This window comes from Grammomys surdaster, unplaced genomic scaffold (genome assembly GCF_004785775.1).
Source record: "Grammomys surdaster isolate TR1022 unplaced genomic scaffold, NIH_TR_1.0 125692, whole genome shotgun sequence".
In the NCBI taxonomy this organism is placed as follows: Eukaryota; Metazoa; Chordata; class Mammalia; order Rodentia; family Muridae; genus Grammomys; species Grammomys surdaster.
In genome coordinates, this window is record NW_021620528.1 from 2,568,335 (window position 1) to 2,574,958 (window position 6,624).

The window sequence follows — 6,624 nt, forward strand, 5'->3', positions numbered from 1 at the left end:
TAAACATGACTTAACACCAAGCCCTTTGAACATTTGCATCCAGGAGGGAACATCTCAATTATCTAACCAAAGGCATTTTTAATTGCTAAGATCTGGGCAAGTAAAGCAAGAATTGAAAGATCACTCATCTTCCACCAGCTCAGCAGAGAAGGCACCATGGAGGTTACTGAAGAAGCAGGGGTTGTTCCTGTTGGGCTCCACATCATCCCGTTGCCTGGCAGTAGATTCTTCTGGAAAAATAATGTGAGAATAAGAGAGTCTAATGAAATTAAATATTTCTACACCAATGCAAGTAAATTTTCTAGATACAAACGTGTATCTTTCTTTTCAGTTTCCTCCTTTTTCTGTCAGATTATACAATGACTCAAGTTTCATCCAAGTTCTGTTTCAGCACATGAAAGAAGTGAGTATCTCATGGTTAGAATGCTATGTTTGCCTTTCACATTCTCCTGAAGACAAAGGAAAAGCAAGCACCAGCAAGAAGACTTATGAAGTTGGTGGAGTAAAGTTTACATAGTATAAAGAAAAGCAGTAGAACAATATTGGTTCTAGCCATCTGCCAATAACTTACTGTACAGTAATGTGCAGTAACAGCGGGTAGATAACCTTGTATATACATTACAATAAAGATAATAGTGGTGTGTTGTTTAAAGTCACAGAGCAGTAGGGGGTCAAGCAAACACAGGTGAAGGTAAGTCGTATGACTTATCAAACCCATCCTTACTGGTGTTTTAATACTGCAACATCAGAGAAAGTTGTCCTGGGAGTTGTTTGTTTAGGCTATTGCTCTTAATAATATATAAAGGGGTTCTGTCTCGTTGACCTCCTCACTATTGATAGGTGGCAGTTCACGGATTTGTGTAAGAGGAGATAATTCCCAGATCAGCATCATATTATTTTCTTTTTCTGGAGCTGTTTTGTGAGATGTTCCAGGGAAATGGAAGAAGGAGAATGAGGGTGGAAGATGAAGAAGGCTGGAGTGTAGATAAGGATCAGAAAGGGTATCCTGAGATGGTAACCTGAGCCTGAAAGAAGGGAAGGCTTTGCTCAGAATGTGAGCCTGGGGAAGACAAAAGAACCATGGATTCATCAAGCATAAAGACTCAAGTTAGCTGACATTAAAAGAAAAAATGGAAGCCAACGGACAGTGTGTAGCTACAAGGTCATGACAGTATGAGTCTAGATCATTAAAAACCTGTAAGAGTACAAGATAATATTTTAAATTGCTATGCTCATATTTTATTTTATCTGTGGGGGCAAGGTATTGGTTTGATTCTCTTTTTGCTTGATTGCTTGTTTCGTTTGTTTGATTTTGAAGTGGGAACTCACGTAACCCAGACTGGCTTCTAATTCACAAATAACCAAGATGGTCTTGATAGCCTGATCATCCTTCCTCCACTTCCTGACTGCTGTGGTTACAAGTGTTTATTACCACACACAATTTGTTCAATTCTGGGAATTGAAATCATTGCTTCACACGATAGGCAAGCATTCTACCAATTTAGCTATATCCCCTGCCCTTGCAACGCAGGTGAACTTGTCAATGGCTCCAATCTTATTTTCAAAAGTCTAAAGAAAGTAAGTCTTAGGTTTGTCTTTTCATTGTGTCCCAAATTATCTGGATGCTTTTGGTTAGAAACTTTTACACTTGGCATTTTTTTTGACTGATGTATCAATTTCTTTTTTGTTATCTATTCACTTCTGTCTCTTGTATTTTGTGGGTGATGTTTGTGTCTGTAGTTACAGTTCTCTTCTAGGTTTTCCATCTCCAGGGTTGCCTCTATTTGTGTTTTCTTTATTGCTTCTATTTTCATTTTTAGATCTTAGACCATTTTTTTCATTTCCTTCAACTGTTTGATTGTATTTTCCTGCATTTCTTTAAGAGACTTATTTGTTTCTTCTTTAAGAGTTTCTACCTATTTGTCTATGTTCTCCTGTATTTCTTTAAAGGAATTATGTATATCTTCTTTGAAGATCTTCATGAGGTGAAATAAGGTCAGAATCTTGCTCTCCAGGAGTATTAGGATATCTAGGGCTTGCTGTAGTAGAAGAGTTGAGTTCTGATGGTGGCCTATTTCAATTGCTTCTTAAGATCATGTTCTTGAGCTTACATTTCACTATCTGTTGACTATGGAGAGAGCTGGACTAGGTGTCCCAGATTGGAGCAGGCCTCAAAGGAGGCAGGTGGAACTGTGTGTCATGAGTTTGAGCAGGCCTCCTGGGAAGCAGGCAGAGCTGTGCCCCTGGTTAGAGCAGGCCTCCTGGAAGACAGGCAGGGCTGGGAAGGGAGGCAGGCAGGTGAATCCACCATGAATGCATGGTGGAGGTGTGGACCTAGATCTGACAGGGAAGGACAGAGTCCATGTCTACTGGGCACTGTGGGGTCCCAGCTGGTGTGGTGGTTGTGGCAGGAATCTCATCTGTGTTCCTGCTTAGAGCAGGCCTCCTAGGAGACAGACAGGGCTGTGGGGTGATCCACCTTGACTCCAGGTAGAGATGCTGACCAGAAGGGAGATGGCAAATGAGTGGCATCTTATATAACCTGCAATAGAACTAACCTTTAATCAAACCTGAACTAATGTTTCTCTGCATAGTCACAGTAAATTCATAAAACCCAGTTACCAATTTAAAAAGAAAAAGAAATCTACATCTTTTCAAATCCAATTAAACCCCCCACATCTTTTGTCTTCTCCCCTCAGCTGATGGTTTTAGTAATCACTTCATGATAAAAACAAAAGCCAACAGAAGGAACTCTTTACACACTCTCAAATCTATGCGATTCTTCTTTGTTAGGGGAAAAAACAAAAACAAAAACAAACAAACAAGAAACCTCAGCAGTTTTATTTTTGCAAACATCTCTCTCGCAAATCCAGTTCCTCCTCCAGACAGCAGTCCTACTGTTCTGCTTCCCTTTCAATACCTTATGAAGAACAACCTATACTTTCCGTTCTACAGGATTAGCCTCGGTTTTATCCCCTGAATTTACATGAATCAATTATTTCTCCCATAATCTCAATGGAACATCTCTCTGGGTTACCATTCTAAGTCAGTCTCAATCCTACTGCTACCTACACTTTTAGCAACTTCTGAGATTGCCAACTTCAGGACATTGTTGTCCTAAATAGACCAACTGAGTTCGACCCTCCTCATCTTCCTGACCTATATTCTCTATACCCTTTTGATTTTTTTCTCTACTTGTTCTATCAATTTTTGATTAAAGAGATTCAATAATCCAACCATGATTGTTGAAATTAATCATATCTGATTATCTCTGCCCATCAGAATTTGCTTGAGTTTCCAGAAGCTGTTATTATTTGTGTACACATTTATCATTGTTAATCTTCCTCACTGATGGTCTTGATATAGCTCTGATAATAGTCCTTATCTTGTGTCTGTTTAGAAAAAAGTTATACTTGCTTCAGCTTTTGTGTAGTTACCCCTTGCATAATGTATTTTGTTTCATTATTTGACTACCGATTTATCTGTGAACTTCTATTTATGTTTCCTGTAAGTAATCTAACCAAAGACAATTTTAAATGCAATCTGACAGTATCTGGGGTTTTATTGAAATGCTTAACCCACGTATGCCTATTGTACTATGATTTCATTTAAATCTACCTTATTTTTAATTATTTATATCTGTTTGATACTATATAATTTCTTTTAGCCTATTTAAAGTAATTTTAAATCAAATTCCTTATAGTTTTGTCACATATTTTCATTATTCAATGATTATTTTTAGAACAAGATAGAATAACCTATAACACTGGATAACAATGTTAGGCCAGTGCTTTTAAAAAAAGAACAAACTGCCCACATAGTTGACCATACTTAAACTTTTTAACATTTATCATCTTCTATATGACATCTACATATATTACATAATATATGTGTTTTGTATACAACATAACACATATGGATTTTTATTTTAAAGTTTCATATGGCCTTAATAGAAATTGCAATATATTTTTCCATCCATTATTTTATTTCCTTCTGTATAACTTCTTATAGATCATATGAATTTTGATAATATTATAATGTGGCTCCACTAGTCATGAAATTTCTATATTCTTTTATCTAAAAACATCAATTATCCTTTCAAATTTGAAGTGAAGAAATTCTGTATTGAATTTTAACTGATCAGTAAGCATGATGCTCTGTGTTTTTATGGCTCCACTGTTGATGGTGAAAGATGACCTACATTTGTGGTGTTGGTCCCTTGTAAAGAATATATTGATTATTTATTTCACTTTCAGAATTTTTTATATTTGACTTTAAGCAGTTTTCTTCTTTTTTTTTATTCCACAGTACATGCACTTTATTGAATCCACTACGGACACAAATGTGAGTTTAACACTTGCATATATATAGGGTAAATAAATGGTCAGGGCCAAGACTAGAGACAGTGGGACACATAGCAAGCATGGAAGGCCCCAGAGTCTTTTATCTACTGTGAGATGGTACAAGATGACTATTTTCTAGTGGCATAGACAATGATAACGACAATGGCCATAAGGACAGTGAAGATCAGGGAGCATTTAGCATGTTCAAGCATTTAAATGTTCAAGCATTTAGCAGTGGAGGCATAGGCCTGGGCCCCAGTTACATCACCCACCATCTTCCTGTACCTAGACTTCACAAAGTAGGCATACGCTATGAAACCCAGGCAGCAGAGTTCATGAAGAGTGTATTGAGCAGGGACCAGACCCCATGATCAGGCGTGCAGATCTCCGAAGGCATGTTGATTGTGGTGGTTGTCGCAAAAGTTGAGATGTGGACTCTGCCCCCAACCCCCCTGTACAACCACATCTTGCTTCTCCTTAGGCATCTCTTGGCTTTGGAGGCTGGAGGAGTTGTGCATTTAAGCAGTTTTTTATCTTGTACTCCTTGTAGTTTTCCTATATGAACCTTAATGAGCTCCTCGAGGCCCTCAGGTTACATATATAATGAAATGTGGGGACTTTTCTGTTCTAATTTCTTCACATAGGTTTTGTCCCATTCCCTTCCTCTGATTCTTGTGGAAGCTTTTAACAGTTTTGATGCCCTATATTTTCCTGGGGTTCTCTTCATTTATCATATTTGTTAATCTAACTTTAAATTAGTCATGATGTTCTGCTTTGCTAATAGTGAAGATTTTATCCTTAATCCTGAAGCGTATTGTTCTTTCTTCTGACACATGATATTCCTGATTCTCAACTGAAAGCCTGAGAAATGTAAGGGACTCTGTTCTCAGACTACCTGAAGCTTCAGTACCTCTCATTCTGCTCGTTCATGTCACGATTTGGCTTGTGACATACTGTGCACTGAGCTCTTGATGCCTTTCACTGTAGATAAACAGCTCATCTCACTCCCAAGGATCTATGCTGCCCTAGTCCTCTTGCAAGTAACTACACTGCAAAATGTGCATACCAGTTTATAGCACTCAGTATACATACAGCAACTGTCGCAGCTACCTGAAATTCTAGTTGGAATTCTTGGCTCAGGGAGAATTGTGATCCACAGGGACCCATCTTGGCTGCCTGTTTGTTTCTTGTCTCCAAAGAATCGTCATCCTATATGGTTCTTTGTCCAATCCCAAGATATATGTATAAGATCTTTCCTAAAAGAAAGTATACAAAACTTCTCAACAACTAAAAATGTATAAAACTATTATAGTTATGACAATCTTTTCTTGTGGTTTTGTCACACATGTCATGTCCCAACATCAAAGAAGAATGAAACCGGTCGAACTGTACCTTTAAGTAACTACTGGTGTAATTATGAAATATAATACAAATAAAACATCAGAGCTTTAAAAGAAGAGTTATGAAGTAACAATTTCAAATTCTTTTTATATGCATCTAAAATTTGATTGAATTAAGTCTGCGATATCTTTGCCCATCTCTCCAGCCAGCATAGTTACAGAAAATGCTTGTACTTTCCTACCAACCATGGACCTGGAATATTGATACAGCAAATATTGTTGGTTCAAGGGAGTCCAATGGCCTGATAGCTTCTCCTTTAGCCATGCTGCTAACATTACAGGGAATTTACATATCTTTACCCCACATAAATTGCCTCCTATTTCAACACTTCCTTATTACCACTAACGTCCAAGAATTGGCAAGAGCCACCTAGCAGCTAGCTTGAGCAAATACCCTGGGCCTTGGGGAAGGTGCAACACCCCAACTGAATGAATGAAGGATGACTGGGCTCCACAGGAACTGGGACTGGGAACTGGGGAGTAGGATTCTGGTACAGCTTTGTCAATGAAAGATCATAAACACATTGGAGGGTTTATGACATGAAACCAATTTATGTATCATACAACAAAATTTCAGAGAACAAAAATTTTTATTCAAATGTTTATGGAATACAAATGGACAATAGTAGAAAGGAGAACAGTATAAAATGTTAATATTATATATAAATATAAAAATTAAAATATCAGTGTATAAGTGTGAAGTATGGTATAAGAAATTTTCAGCAAATATGAGATACTATCTCTAATTATTTAAATGAAGAAGCTGTATTTTCAATGTAAAACAAGAATTATCTACAAAATATGTTATCATCCCACCATAGATGATATGAGGAAAGCTATATTCAATAACTTAATGTTTACATCATTTCTAGTCTGTTGAG

The 6,624-nt window shown here is 37.3% G+C and overlaps 1 pseudogene; it reads right to left on the minus strand.

The window, feature by feature from the left end:
• Positions 1-4,471: 4,471 nt before the first annotated feature.
• On the minus strand, positions 4,472-4,828 carry LOC114639295 (annotated as a pseudogene).
• Between the last annotated feature and the right edge of the window lie 1,796 nt (positions 4,829-6,624).